Source organism: Ananas comosus, unplaced genomic scaffold (assembly GCF_001540865.1).
Source record: "Ananas comosus cultivar F153 unplaced genomic scaffold, ASM154086v1, whole genome shotgun sequence".
Lineage (NCBI taxonomy): Eukaryota > Viridiplantae > Streptophyta > Magnoliopsida > Poales > Bromeliaceae > Ananas > Ananas comosus.
Window position 1 is genome coordinate 14,670 of NW_017890829.1, and position 17,135 is coordinate 31,804.

The following is a 17,135-nucleotide window of genomic DNA, read 5'->3' on the forward strand; positions in this document are numbered from 1 at the left end:
GTGCTCCTTCGATTCGCCGAACGGAGTTGTCCACGAGTCTCAAAATACCCTAAAAGTATTGAGCGAAGAGATACACGGGCATTACGATCAACTATAGGATCAAACATTAACCATCTCAAAAATAGGGTCAAAACTCACCTCTAGTGCAAAATCTCTTCCTAAGCTCCAAAAGAGAGCTAAATCCCTTCCAATCCAACCCAAAGGAAGGCTCTAATCCAAGTGATCAAGCTCCAAAAGCCCTAGATCAAAAAGCCCCAAAATCAACCCTAAAATCTCATTCTAGGGTTCCAACACAAGAAAACCTCAAATCCAAAGTCTAGATGGAGAGAAAGGGCTACCAACCTCTAAGAAGCTTCAATCCAAGCTCAAAGGGTGAAGATCTCCTCTCTTGCAAGCTCCAAGTCTAAGTACCAAGTACCAATGAAGAAAATAGGGTGAGGAAGATGCTCCAAGTCCACTAGTAGCTCTCAAACTTCTTCTTCTTCCCTCCTTCTTCCCCTTCTCCTTCTTCTTCTTCTCTATCAAGAGTGTAGAGAAAGTTGAGAGAAGAGAAATGAGGTGAAGAGAGAGTGGATGGGTCATATAGACCCTCTATTGTAACAAAATCCAACTCGGTCCCTCAAAAATCCAATATTGCAACAGCCCGGTCTGGGCAGTTTTCGCCCAGAGGGACCGGTCTCTCCCTAGCAGGGACCGATCTCTCGCTGCGAACCCGAGAAACTAACGTTCGGGAACCGGTCTCTCCCTGCGCGGGACCGGTCTCTCACTGCGTAGACGCGCTCGGGGACCGGTCTCGCCAGCCAGGGACCGGTTGCCTCAGGGCTGCCGCAACACTTCTCACTGGGGGACCGGTCTTTCCTTTCAGGGACCGGTCCCCGAGAGTAAAAACTCTCAGGACTCGTCCAGAATTCAGGTTTTCGAACTTTTTAGGTCGGAAAACATTCTACGACCCTCCACCAAGTGTGGAAAAGCTCGAAACCCATCCAGTCACTCAAACCTCGCAATTTGCGAAGGTCCAGTGTGCTACACTTCTATTGTTACTATTGCATAGTATATATTAAGCCTTGCACCCATGTTATTCCATTATACTCTGCTCATTGTTTGCATGCTTAGTATCCTGAGTAAGAGTCACTACAAAAATTTAGGTCTTTTGCGACCAACACTATTTGTCGCTATAGGTCCTGCGTTGCTCTGGTAACGACTTACCAAGATAACAGCGAAGCAAATGTCAGGCCGAGTACACATCATAGCGTACATCAAACTGCCAATTGCACTCGCATAAGGTACCTTACTCATTTGCTCCTTCTCTTTATCCGTTTTAGGGCACTGATCAAGACTCAGAGTTTGATTCTTCTCCACTGGAGTATCAACGGGTTTACAATGATGCATCCTAAAACGCTCTAGAACCTTTTTAATATAAGATTCTTGAGACAAACCAAGAAGCCTTCTAGAGCTATCACGGATTGCCTTTACTCCGAGCACATAGCTCGCCTCACCCATGTCTTTCATTTCAAAGTTGAGAGACAACCACTCCTTAGTGGTATTGATTAACTCCATGTCATTTCCAGCCAATAATATGTCGTCGACGTATAGAGAGAGAAACAAAATCCCATTCTCTGTTTTCTTGATATATACACAGTGATCCTCCTCTATCATGGACATACCGATAGAGGTGATGGCTTCATGAAACCTGAAATACCACTGTCTCGACGACTGCTTGAGACCATAAATGGATCTTTTAAGACGACAAACTTTGTCTTCTTGACCTTTGAGTACAAAACCCTCAGGTTGATCCATATAGATCTCCTCTGCTAATTCTCCGTTGAGAAAAGCTATCTTGACATCCATTTGGAACAATTCCAAATCTAGGAGTGCCACCAAGGCTAGAATCAAACGAATGGAGGCAAATCTCACAACGGGAGCAAACGTCTCGTTGTAATCTACCCCTTGCCTTTGAGTGTAGCCCTTAGCCACGAGCCAAGCCTTGTATTTATCGATTGATCCATCCGCCTTGCGCTTAATTTTTAAAACCCATTTATTTCCAATAGACTTGCGCACAGGCGGAAGGTCAACCAATTCCCATACTTGGTTCTTGCTCATGGAATCCATCTCATCTTTCATAGCAGCCATCCACTGACTGCAAGCTGACGTCTGTAGAGCTTCTTTATAAGAAGAAGGTTCATCGTCATCGAGCGAAGTACACATGAAAATATCCCCTTCGATCTCAAAATGTCAACGGGGAATATGTCCACGTTCACTTCTACGCAATGGAGGGTCCGAACTGCCGACTTCCAAGGGTATGCTTTCATTCAACGAAGCACTCCTACTAGCCGGAGGATCGCTACCACTTCCTTCAGCGACTTCGGGAAGTGATCGATCACCCTCAATAGCAGATGGGGTATCGTCGTCCTGTAACTCATACAATCTGACGTCTCTTCGCATTTCACCAATGCTTGGAAAATCCCTTTCTAGGAATTCCATATCACGAGACTCAATCTCAGTCATACCACCATCTGGGTGTTCACCATACATCACATAACCCTTCGAATTTTCAAGGTATCTGATGAACACATGCTTGCTCGCTTTAGGGCCGAGTTTTCCGAATTTATGTGAGGGGCTATGAACATATCCAGCTGAACCCCAAGGGCGTAAGTAGTGTAAACTTGGCTTTCTACCGCTCCATAACTCATATGGGTTAGTAGGCACTGATTTGCTAAGAACTCGATTAAGGATGTAGGCTGCAGTCAAAAACGCATCTCCCCAAAAATTTATAGGAAGTTGCGCTTGCACCATCATCGACCTAACCATGTCTAATAGAGTACGGTTCCTTCGATCTGCAACACCATTTTGTTGTGGAGTACCAGGAATAGTGAGCTGTCTACTAATGCCCTTTTCCTCACAATAAGTCTTGAACTGATCAGACAAGTACTCATGACCTCGGTCAGTGCGAAGCGCCTTTATACTTCTTTCTATTTGATTCTCAGCCTCCGCAACGAAGCGCTTGAAGCAATCTAAAACTTCAGATCGGCGAGAAAGCAAATAGACATATCCATAACGGGAATAATCATCAATGAATGTGAGAAAATAGCACGCACCATGCCGGGCCCTTACATTCATTGGCCCACAAATGTCAGAGTAGATTAGCTCTAAAGAATGAGAGGCACGAGTAGCCTTACCAAAAGGCTTTCTACATGCCTTTCCAGCCAGACAAGGCTCACACACAGATAGGTCAACTTTGGCGAGAGACCCCAAAAGGCCTTCTCGAGCCAATCTATTCATTCTGTCTTGACCTATATGGCCTAATCTGGCATGCCATTTAACGGATTCATCACAGAGATTAGAAGAAGAAGAAGTAGAAGTAGTAAATGTAAACGAATCATCCTCCAAATCTAATTTAAAGAAACCATCAACTAATGTACCATAACCAAATAAAGTACCATGAAAGGAAATGTCAAGGCGGTTTCTGTCAAAATGAAATGAATATCCTAGGTGCAACAAAGCTAAAACTGAACATAGATTACATCGAATTCCGGGTGCATATAGCACGTCCTGAAGAAGTAAAGTGCTGCCACCACGCAACTTGAGTTGGTACGAACCGACTTCAAGGACTTCTTCCTTCATGCCATTCCCAAAGGTGACGAATTGTGTACCAGACGGTACTCGATGGTAATCTACGAACCCCACTCGGTCACGAACTACGTGTTTGTTTGCTCCTGTATCCACAATCCAATCGGGAAGAGAATGAGCTACTAAAGCATGAGAGCAAACAAAATAGTGTGAGTTGAGTGGTCGGGTTACCTTTTTCGGCTCAGGACAATCCCGAACGAAATGACCCTTCTTCTTGCAATTGTAACATTTTAGCTTTGTAGCATCCTTATTGCCAGCGCGCTTGCCTCTGTGGCGCTTTCCAACTCCACCCTAAGGAGCTTGATTCCATTTCTTCTGCGCTCCATTGTTGTGACGCTTTTTGCGCTTGGGTGCAATCCCACTGCGCTTCTCGGAGCGTGCAACAAGAGCGACAGAACGGTTCACTTCCAAGCGCTCTGCCTCGAGCTCAAGATGGCGCGAGATGTCATTAAATGTTTTAATGTTCTCGCTGTACGTCATCGGGAGCTTCATCTGGGACCATTCAGGATCAGGCAGTGAACGAATCACCGCTAGAACTTGTTGCTCATCAGTGAGCTCGTTTCCAGCAGTCTTAAGGTCCCGAATCATGGCGCTCATCGCACGAAGGTGCTCAGCCATTGAATGCTTCGGGTCTTTAATGTATTGTAGAAACTTAAGATTTAGGGCACGTAGCCTTGTAGATGAAGTTTGACCAAATGTAATATTCAAATTGTCCCACATATCCTTGGCAGTTTCAAAGATCTCAAACTGTCCAATGAGGTCGTCTTGCATGGCACTCAACATAGTGTACTGAGTAGTTCGATCCTCCTTGATCCATTTGTTATAGATCTCCTTTTCATGCTCAGAAGCTATGCCTTCGGCAGGCAAGACTCTTTTGACAGATAGAGTTTCAAGAACCCCTTGTTCATTAAGCAGGTATTGCATTTTCCTGTGCCAAATATCATAATTCTTTCCATCTAGCTTATCACCCCTGGTGAGATCAACTATGATGTTCTTGGAAGTCATTTCACTACATTCAAAAATAGGTTTGGACATTAGGCACATATTCCCAAAAAAATTAACAAGATTGAAACTTTTATCCTCGACACAACGGGATCGAAAACTTCGCTATGCTCGTAATCATCACCCAGTGTCGATTCAAAACATTACAATCTTATTAATTTTTCTACTAATTTTGAAACTTATCCAAAAAATTTGGAACTTATCCATTTTGAAAGAACACATCTTTAAAAAAAATTATACATGAAGGATTAATCACATAATATCATCACACAGAAAAAAAAAAAAAAAGTACTTATGCCAAAATTTAATTTGAAAAAACGTCGATGCTGTGCAAAACACATTCCTTTTACATGGCCTTAATTATTACATCACCTTTTGCGGAATTAAAACCTACTACATTACTACAAGATGTACATCATAAAAGAAATGATCTACAGGAATGCTGCACACGTCGAACCCGTTTTTTCAAAATTAAATTTTGTTAAAAAAAAAAAACACCGAAATTACATAAGTACTTATATGCCAAAAAAATACACAATCACCTGCTACATAAGCATTTTTAAATCACCCACATAGGATAAACTAAACAAACAACACATGCATGTTTACAATGGCATAAAAAATATATATATGTGTATCCAAAAAAATATTATGCAAAAAAATATTTATTAAAAAAAACTGTGCTGCGAGCCGGGCCGTGCCGGGCACATTAGCCAAAAAAAAAAGGTTTGCTCCCTGTTACTGTCGTTGGACCGGGTCCACGCCGGGCCTGCAGGTGGGCTCCGAAGCGGGCCGGGCCCACGTGGTGGCACCGGTGCTGGCCCGCGCCTGCAGTAGGCCGGACCTACGCGGCTCGCACGGGTGCTGTCCGCACGCGCAGCGGGCCGAGCCGGCGAGTGCAGGCCCGCGCTGGTGCACTCGGGTGCAGGCTGCGCTGCAGCGGGCTGGGTACGCGCCGTAGTGGGCCGCGGCAGGGTCGCGCATGCGTCTGCCTTGGGCCGGGCCCGCGCGGTGTGGGCGGGCTGCCCCGCTCCCGCAGCGGGCCCCGCGCCCGCAGCCCCGCGCCCGCAGCAGCCGAGCCACGGCAGTTGGTGCGGGTGCGCGTCGCAGCGAGCCGCGGCGGGGTCGCGCCCACGTCCGCCGTGGGCCGGGCCCGCGCGATGTGGGTGGGCTGCGCCCTGCTCCCGCAGCGGGCCGGGTGCGCGCCGTGCCCGCGGGTGCGCGCCGTAGCCCGCGCCCGCAGTAGGCCGAGCCTGCGCGGTGCGACGGTCTGCCGAAGCGGGTCGGGCCGCACTCCTGTGCGTGCGGCAGGCCGGGCCATGCGCCTGGGTGCATTCTAGCGCCTTGCTCGCAGGGATTTTTTTTTTTTTGAATAAGATAGATACAGCACATGTATATAAAAAAAATAAATAAATGCACAAAGTATAAAAAAAAAAAGGACCTTGATCAATTTAAAATAAAATTAAAACTAATTTAATTTTAATTTTATTATTATTATTAAACGGTTTCACATAGAAACCATCCAAAAACTTTTGTAGAACCGATCTACGAAAAAAAATGATCAAGGAAACATGCAATCTAAAAAAAAAACATCGCATGCATGATCACAACGCGAAAACAAGCATACATGCTCTGATACCAATTGTTGGAAATAATAGGGCAGCGGAAACTTACAAACCGGATAGCCAACGTATCCGGGAACCCGAATCGGATCGGATTGCTTGTTTTACAAGCCTTCTTGGATCGTCCTTGTCTCGATGCTTTTGGATCTCCCACGTTTCTCGCCTTCTCCTTCGCGTACGCCTTACGCCACGGATCGGATGCGGATCTGATGCGACGGATGCCGATCGAAGAGGGCTACCAGAGTCCTCTTCTATGTCCACACTCCAAAACCCCGGGAACGTAGGTGGAAATCCCAGAGAGGAAGAAGAGAGAGAATAATGGAATATTGAATTAATTCGAATATCAATCGTCTCAGATGGGAGAAACAAGAGGACCTATATATAGAATAACGGAACCCCTAAATATCCTGAATCTCACAAAGAGATTAGGATAAGAACTAGGATATAATATATATCCTCTAGTAGATATGTTTCTTAACTGATAAGAAATATATAATTTATTATTATTATCCTAAACCTATTAGGATAAGTACTAATCCACATCCTAAGTGGATCGGGTTAAATTAAGACCCGCCAATGTGGACACACCACATGGCTACAATCTCCCACTTGGCCACATTGGCCAATTCTCTCTCACTCATTCATCTCTTTATACGGGTAATGGAGCGTGCGACCTGACGAAAAGAAACACATGCAGGAGTGCTATATTAAGTCACCACCCAACTAACATAGCACATCACTGACTTAATTCGTCTATGCCCTAGACGTTCCAACACACACCGGATCAAGCATCACAAAGTCCCTCTCCTGTAATGACAAGGCTCGACCCTACCGTTATTTCTCGTACTCATGATTATCTCAAGTAACATAACTGAGATAACCGCCCGGGCAATGAGTCACAAGACTTACGTGGTGTGTTATCGAAACATCTTTCTCAGTCCCTCACGTTTATCCATATTAGTCCAAGCACTTTACTAGACGTGCTCTGCGAGATCGTATTTTCTCATGACCCTGAGATACACGCTAAGTTAGTTACTTTTGACCTCCACTTCATAACGTAGTTCTAAGTCGAGGGCACAAAAGGGTTAGTGCTCACACAATGACATGGAGGGAAGAGCTTATGTCACTCTACTAACTGGTCGACAAGCACATACAGTATGATATGTATGCTATGGCGGAGCTCCCACTCAATGGCTCATGTCACGCTCTAAAGAAAACGCCATACGAACCTTGGTCTAGGTACCACTAAGGTATCTAACCACCACAACTCAAGTCATCTCTCTAACCTGAGTACTTAGGTTCGGCTACTATACAGGCTCGATATGAAATTTCACAAAACTTTGATATTCGACTCTTGAGAGTCTCATCTTAAACTAATTAAGGCGACTTTAAATTATATCAACACTTCATTCATAACATATATGAACAAAGTAATCATATTACAACTACTCAAGTTCAATATGATTATTTAGTCTCATCATGCTCACCACCTAGGTGCCAGGGCGATCACCCGTGTGAGTGGGCTGGTCTGAGCCTGGTGACTTATCGAATATGTGCCTACTAGTATCAATTATGCAATCACATTAAAAGGAGAAAAACATATTTTCATTAATAAAGCGTAAGAAACAAAAAAAAAAAAAATGTCCATATCAAAACCTATGAAGACCCAAACTCCTAACGTGGGTTTGGAACATATCCCTAGCTATCAGCTTGGTCAACGGATCAGCCACCATCCTAGTGGTGGATATGTGTCTAAGAATGACCTCGCCTAGCCTGATCATCTCTCGAATGTAGTGAAAATGGATATCAATATGCTTGGTCCTCCATGATACTTTGGATCTTTCACATACTTCAGGGCAGCCATGCTGTCAGAGAACATCTCGACAGGTTCATCGACTCGAATCACAAAGTCGAGTCGCTGGAGAAATCTCCTCAACCAAACAGCCTCCTAAAACGGCTACTGATCAAGCAACATACTTCACTTCCATAGTAGACAAGGCAACGCAGCCTTGCTTTTTACTATACGAGGAAATTGCGCCTCCTCCAAACACATAGCCTGAGGTGGACCTTCACTCATCGCCATAACTAGTATCGCTATATCCTTTCAATCAAGTCCCCATCTTGAAAACATAGAACGAGATCACTGGTTCCTTTTAAATATAGAAGGATTCTCTTAACCGCTTGCCAATGAATGTGTCACGCCCCGAGCCCACCTCTTTGGTCGGATTCGGGTGCGCCAACTGACCGCCGAACAGACAAGATTTCCCCTGCACGCGGACAGAGTCTCCCCTGTACGTTCAAGGCGTCACAATCAATACAAGTACAAGAGGTTCCAAATAGGAACAATTTTCAACAACGATTGCATAAGGAAGGTATCAAACAACATAACACATCCTATGTTATTACAATCATTCATCTCATCATTTTACATCGCATTTTTCATTACATGGATCCTCAACTTCCAAATATACAATCGATTTCTAAACATAATATTACAACATCGATTCTTTTTTTTTCTTTTCTTTTCTTATACCCCTAAGAAGCTGACTCAGGGTGCTACTATCTGGTCTCTGTGGTAGGGCGCTAACTACGAAGCTACGCCCTTTCCTCGCGCCGCCGCGCCGCTCGCGTGTGAACCTGTACCCCCAAAAACAACAACACGGGGGTGAGACTATTGTCCATAGTCCTCAGTGGGTACAGCCACCCAAGGGAAGAGCTCAACCCACCAGGTCCAAAAGAGGCACTGCAACATGTTAGTCCAACAGATATATATACATATAACATCATGCAATACATGTTCATGCCTCACAAATATGCAAATTATGCAACTCTTAGTCATTCTTTACCATTAGCCTTTCTTTAGAATATGCAATTCTTTATCATTAGCCATTCTTTATTCTTTAATCTTTATTCTTTATTCTTTATTCTTTATGCTTTATTCTTTATACTTTATTCTTTGTTCTTTATCCTTTAGTAAGGGCACTCGCTCCTTAGGCTCATCATACACATTTGCCATTCTTTATAACATTAACAAGGCTTTCTCAATTATCACTCTTTCTTAAGGTTACATTTACCTTAGCCAACTATGCCACTCGACTCAGTCTTGAGTCAATTTATAATGTATACAAGATCCACTTTCCAATTCATGATTCTTTTTGGCTAACCCGTAGGTTTCGGCACATTAACTTGCTTCACATTAAGTCCATCATCGCAGGAACTCACCTGCTAGGACCGTCCTTGGGTTTCTCCAACCCGTGATGCAAAACTCTGGAGCGCATCGCTCGACGGGGAGCGACCGCCCTCGAGCACGGAACTCATAGCAAGTATGATCAATCCTTAACTGTAAGGATATGTAGTTGAATCATGGCTTTACACTAACTTTAGTGTTCTTTACATCACATTAGTTGCTAACTTTAGCCATTATTATTGTTCTTTACACTTTGCTTATTCTTTATACCACATTACTTTACATCACCTCTAGCCATTATCATTATTCTTTACACTTTGCTTATTCTTTATGCCACATTACTTTACATGGCCTCTAGCCATTATCATTGTTTTTTACACCACATTTATTCTTTGATGTCCCACACTAACTCTAGTGTCCACTTTACCATTTCCAAATGCCACTCGATCTATGTTCATTATGCGGATATTTTGTCATCCATTGGTAGTCATCACTTAGCATTTTATGCATTCATTAACATTTACCACATGCATTCTCGGTTAGTATAAATCTCATACTTACGTTTTGACATCTGTTTAGCATTTCTATAATATACTCATGTAAATTAACATCAACTCATGCATTTACTTGACATCTATCTTTATCATGCATTCTTAAATAGCATACTTTATCATGCATCAATAGTAAATATACTACACTTTAGCATGGAAAGCGACCTAATCGCTTCGTTGAGCACAACCCACCTCAAAACGCTTTCCGTTTGCTTGTCGACACTTGCAATCGGCCTCCCGCGCCACCCGTGACCCGGTTTGGCCCGATCTTTTTCGTGACCACCCGAACGGCCTCCGATCCACGATTCGAATATTAAAGGTCTTCGGTTATGTGCCACGGTGCTTCAAATCCATTTCCATGATTTTACGACGTCGCCTCGGCCCTCCAGGCGGTAACGAAGCCTAAACGTCCGTTTCTTTAACAACTTTGTAACCTCGTCGGATTGCCAGAACCCGTCTTCGCCAAGCTTCATTTACCTAGCAATTTGATTTATGGAGGGTCAAATTTCATCAAACGCCTCATTTTTCTAAAGTTAGCAAATTTGTTGAGCGCTATACATAAATTACCTCCAAATAATCCCAATTAAATGGAATAACATTCTAATTCAATGCTCATTAGGAGCTATTAGTGCACTTAAGCTAAGATTAAACCAAATCCCAAAGCCTTACACCAATGTGAATGACGAACCGAAAACAGCCTCAACGGGTGCACACAAGCTGCGATTCTGTCGCCTCCAACCGCTTCGCAGACATCCGACTCTCACCAAACATCCAATTTTAAGAGAGATATAGAGAGAATAGAAGATATTTAGAGAGAGAAAGGGGAGTTTCTCTTTCCCCATTCCATGTTGGTGTGTGTTGGTGTGTCGGCCATGGTGTTTCGCTGATGAGGAGAATGAAGCTAAATAGCTTCTTTAATTAATATACACCCTGACACTATTCACTCCAGGCAACTTAAAATTTATATCTTTGCGCCGGAGCTCCCCAGAGTATCCGTTTACTCAAATTTGACAGACATATTCTGTTATACGTACCTTGAACAAGAATATACTTTAGTTTTCAGTTTTCGACGCACCGTTGGTCACTGAAAACTGTACCGAACTGTAATCTTTATCAGATAGTCTTTCGGATTTTTATTTTCTCAACTTTCGATTATCAGAAAAATATAAAACTTCTTAAATCTAAACACATAAAACAATTCTGACTTTACCTCCAGATTTTCATAAATTTTCCTGAGACTGTCATTTTTTGGACTAATTTATACTGTCTCGTTTCCAAACAGAAAACTTCTAAATCTTTGTTGTTTCATTCCGATTTCATACAAATATCACATTCTCACTTATGTTTTTACTTCTCTACAATCCAATCAAAAAATAGTATCCGCACACTATTTTTTTATTTATTTTATTTCTTACGCAAAATCTGGTAAATTACAGTTCTCCACCCTTAAAAAGAAGTTTCGTCCGCAAATCAAAGTAAGCCTCAATTCAGCTTCCGCGACGAATTGAGTGTACCAGCTTACTTCTTCCACTCCAAAATGCGGCTTTCAAACCAGTATCGTGATTCCAGAAGCAGCTCATACGAAGGACGTGGGTTTAATCCTAGACCACAGGTTGCATAAGTGTGAATACAAAAGTGCATCAGTTCTTGCAAGTCATATGGCACTGCGCAAGTCGTACCACGAATCTACTCGCTCACAACACCTCGCATTCCGACACTTCAAAAGCTCTTACTGTTGCACTGGCCTTCCCTCAGGGAATGACTCCCAATTACGATCACCGGACCTTGCTTAAACAATATTACCCCCCGCCCCGAACCGGACCAAAAATTTGGCGCGTTCGCCGCGGCCGACAGACCTGCCGATAACGACAGCCACCTCCCTACCGCGCCAAGCTCACCACAGGAATGTGTACAAGCAATTTACCCAGGATTTAAATTCTAAAACACACATTCAAACACGGCACGAACAGTGCCGACACAAAAAGAGCAAGAAGTCACAATATATACGAGTGAATAAAGAGAGTAACTTTAATAACTATTACAATAGTTCACATTCATTACACTCATTTTTTCATCAAAATATATATCTCCTTCCAAATCCTCACCCTTACATGCCATCTCTCTCCTATACATAGGTGACTAATGCAAAAAAGAAGCTCTATACTACATGGTCTACTGGCGGTATCGCGCGCACGCCCTTTGCGCGTCGCTCTCTCTAACAGCCCTGAACCTACCACTGGAAATAGAGTGGGTGGAGAACTATTCTTCGCATAGTTCCATGGGTCTGCCGTCTACCCCAGCTAGGTTCCAAGTGCGCACTAAGTACAACCAAGATAATATAGAAAAAAAAATTAGATATGTCATCTGAAGCAGTAAGCGGTATAAGGAAAACTATGCTACTTATGACCATAATCATGAATTATAAATGCTATGCTTCATCTAATAAAGGTTGTACCATGCTAACAAATTGATCTCATGTTCCGAGTAGCAAATGTTTAAATGACATTAGACACCCTTCCATTTACCATCAATTCTGTGGCGAGGCCCTAGGGCTCCATGACTCACCTTCAAATACCAAAGGGGGAGGGAGCTCCAAGTGCACCAAGCCCGGGACGGTCTCGGCCTCCATGTGTCCTGACCTCCAAAGTGTCCTAGTCGCCGCGACCACTCCGGAAGTATCGACGACCATCGCCATCCATGTGGGGGATTGGATGGCTAAAACCATACCAAACGCAGACTGATTGACTAGATACTATCTCTCCAAAGTGACCAAATACTCTAAACAACTAGAGTCAATACACAATCAGTAATCACCTCCAAGTGAGGAAGCATATCGCTAGGTCCACAACAATCAAATCCCTCCAAGTGAGGATGCCTTAACAAAACTAGGGTCAAACATCTGCAATAACTCATACGACAACTCATCCATACGTGAGGGTACTTAGGTTACTAAGTTCTTTAATCCAAAGCGCATTTTCTAAGGATTACTTATCCTAGGTTCTCAAACCTCTAGTGTCAAATACAATACATTAATGCCACTCGTTTCTTCATCATGTTTGGATGGGCCACTCATTTGTTTCTATTTACAACATACACTACTTCTATGTCATCAATACCCCCATCCGGCTTCATCTCTATCTCTAGCATCATAGATCCACGTTCCGACCTCAATCCCTCACCTATCTAGATATTACCAAGCGTTCCAAGTACACTAAGGTTATTCATATTAGAAAGCAAAGGAATAGAGCTAACTATGCAAGTCTAAACAAATGCAACATCGAAGAGATGAAGATTAAATGCACATCTAAAGACATAGAAATATTCGAGAAGTTTCGGCATGACCCACGCCCCACCTTTTTCAGCGATGTAGAGCTATTGGAATATTTTGCTCGGCCTAAGCTTTACAAAACGGCTTTAGCCTTCCTCCGCCGATCAAACACTTAGACTATCGGCCCGATTATCGCCGAGAACTTCACACTCGGTTCGCCGAATGCTAAAATCCGAACTTCGCGCCCGCTTTCGCGACTATCATAGAGTTTCCAAGGCTTCAAAACATGAGATCAATCTCATACTTTTACAAAAACCCCATATTTGAACCCCCTAGATTTGCACCTAATAGCAAACCACACCCATAAATCCCTTAATTCTTGGCATTAGATCTATTCTAGAAGCTTGCATTAGGTCCATTTGACCCCATTCCAAGGCATAAAACCAAAACCTCTAAGTCTCTAGAAGCTAGGGTTGTACTTAACCTCTTGAAGCTACACCAGCATTGGCGAAGAGGCGAGCAGGAGAGGAAGAATGCTCCCTAGCCTCTTACTTCTTCTCATCTCCTTCTTCTCTTCTCTCTTCCTTTGCTTCTCTTCTTCTTTTCTTCTTCCCTTCTTTGTTATCTCTAGAGAGAGAAGAGAGCAAGATAGACACTGGAGAGTGAGAGAGAGTGAAACAGAGATGTGTGAGGAGGAGAGGCTTCAGCCCATCAACATAAACGCCATTTTGCATTAAAAAGCCCTCAAACTTTCACCCCGCTTGCACTCCCTTACTGGGGCGTTTTCGCGCGGAGGGACGGAATCTCCCCGACTTGGGACCGTCCCCGATAGCTTCTCTCGGGCCGGCATGCGTTCGAGAACCGGTCTCTCCCCGAGAGAGCCAGTCCTAGGAGACGCGTCATCACCTGGGAAGACCGTCCCCGAGAGCTCGATTTTCAGACTTAAGCCAATTTTTGGCATTCTTACGCATGGGAACCCACGTCGGGACCGTCCCTTCTGCCAGGACCGTTGCTGCACGCCACCCCGCTACAACCAGCCAGGGGACGGTCTCTCCCTGCATAAGCAGGGACTCGTTCCCCAGAGAGCACCATCAGCCCAATGATGCCATTTGCACTCATTTGCTCTCGCCGACCTCAATCCAAGCACTATTTGTGCTTGGACATTCCCAACTCCCCACAAAGGGTATATCTCTCAGGGAAAAAAACAATTAGTCCGATCCTGGATGGAGTGCAATCCTCATATTTCAGAATGTCACTCCTTACATCCTCCCTCCTTAAAATGATTTCATCCTCTAGACCACTAACTCAATTCTTTATTTTAATTCAATCCGATACTTACTCCTGCGAATTAGATGAGATGGTGTTTTTCTCGTCAGGACTCCTCGAGTTCCACAGGTGGCTTCCCGTCCCATCATGATTGCTCCACCATACCTTCACATAGGGATTTCCTCGATTCCTCCTCCGCAAACTCTCGGGCGATTAATCCTACGGAAACTCTTCATAGGCTCAAGTCCTTCATTGAAGTTCCGGGCGTTCATAATAGCATATGCGTCTCGGCGATCGTGAATTACTTGCGGAGATTGGAGACATGCGAACACATTATTACGTCCGCTACAGTTTGCGATAGAAGCGTGGTAAGAGCCACGTCCGACTCGTCTCTAATATCATCATATGGTCTAATATATCGGCCGGACTTAGTTTCCCGCACGTCCAACCGTTTCAGCACCGACCACCCATGTGAACACCATCAAGAATACGCCGGTCACATCCACTGCAAATTCTAATATCTCACGGCGCCTATCCGCATAACTTTGCTCAGTCTTGACTGCGCCGTGAGCAATCTCTTTGCGAGGCAAGGGCCAGTACTAATCCTCCTCCTTCTCGCACACATCGGCCGCACTCGCCGCACCATCGCAACAACATCGCTCCATGTGTATAGGAGATCGACGTCGCACGTAAAGAGGCCTGAACGTGCCATCTCCACACTAGTCATGATAACATGTTGTTGTATCGAACTTCGGCCATAGGTATTATGGTCCCACTATCCCTTATAGTCAATGCACACATCAGCTGCAACATATCCTCCATGAGTTTGAAATTGTTTCTCTGTTATGCCATCGGTCTGAGGATGCAAATCGTGCTAAAATCAGAGATCGTCGTGCCAAGGCCCTCCTTGCAGGCTCTTCAAAGTGTGAAGATGAACCGGGTCCCGATCTCACTGATCCGACTTTCGACCCCGTCTGCAGTCTCACTACCGTCGTCGAGATACACCTGCCTAACGTGTCCCTGACCAACGTGGATGTGGATCGGAAGAAGGAGCCGACTTAAGTTAATCGATTTCCACAATCCCAAGATTGCATCGTTGGCCGCCCTTACGGGCGACGCAAGCCAACCAGAATCACATCGATATTTTACATTTCCCAAACGGGGTATTGTAGGTCTTTGAAGCTTTCGCCGTGGAAATCACGCTCTGCCTTCACTTGTTGGCCAGTCAGCAACTTCGCACACGAATGCGCCCAATATCACCCTTCATTCCCACCCGTCCACCAATAATGCATTTTCAAATCCTCGATTACACTTTTGGTGCCGCCGGTGATCCAGCATACGTGATCTGTGTCTTCTTGTAAATCAATCGCGAAGCTCTCCATCTTTCGGCACACAACCATCGTCCTAACCGATAGCGAACATTGGCTTATATAGTCGCAAATGCCGCCACGACACCCTTCCTCGATGTTTTTGCCGCACCTTTTGGAGCTCATGGGTTGCGGGTTGGCAGATCTTAATCCTCTCCAATAAGTCGGTTTGGACAACGAGTGCCATCAGCTGGTCCGACCATCGGGAGACGACTCATTTCAAGGTCGCAATCGCTACGCATATCCAGCCACAAGAGGTGTTTGCTGGGTAACATCAACTGCCAGGTTCTTCGCGACTTCTCTACTTAGTGCGTCCCGACCATATTTTGCCTTCCGGGGTGTAGACGATGTCGACATCATAATATCCTTTAAACAGCTCCAACCACCGCCGGCTGACGGCATATTGAGGCTGCCTTCTGATAAACAAGTATTTAGACTCTTGTGTCGTATAAGATCTCACAATGGGCACCATATAAATAAGTGCATCACAGCTATTAAGGCGAAAATCACACCTGCGCATAGCTCAAATCATGGATGGGGGTAGGTTTCTCTCAGGTAGCTCTTAGCTCGACACGGCATTTGCGTAGGCAATCACCTTCCCATTTGCATCAACACCACATGCCCAACGCCAAATCGGAAGGCCAATCATATATGAACCACAAACGTCTCGCCTGCCACCGGTAACAGCGAGCACCGGAGTCGAAGTCAATCTTTGCTTCCAAACTCTTTGAAACTCTGGTCGGCATTCTCACTGGCCAAACAACTTGGTGCCTTTCTGTCAGATGGTAAGTGGAGATCACTATCTTTGAAAAAGCCTTCCACAAACGCCTATAGTAGAACCGCTAACCCACGCAGCTTCGAACTCCTGAGTGGACATTCGTCGGGCGCGGCCAATCCTTGATTGCTCCGACTTTCCTCGGTCTACAGAACTCCACACCGCGGAAATCACATGCCCTAGAAATCACTTCTCAGAGCCAGATAGTCACACCTTTTTCAGCTTAGCCTATAGCTTCTCCTCCGAAGGACTTGAAGCACCATTCTCGTCTCAATGCTCGCATGTTTCCTCGCGCCAGCGAGAATAGACCAATATGTCGTCTATGAAGACACGAAAATCGATCGCATAGAATTCCTGAAGACACTGGTTATCAAATACATAAATGCCGCTAGGGCGCAATTTGTGACCCAAATGGCATACGCGTCGAATTCGTAATGTCCATCACGCGTACGAAACGCGGTTTTCTGCAA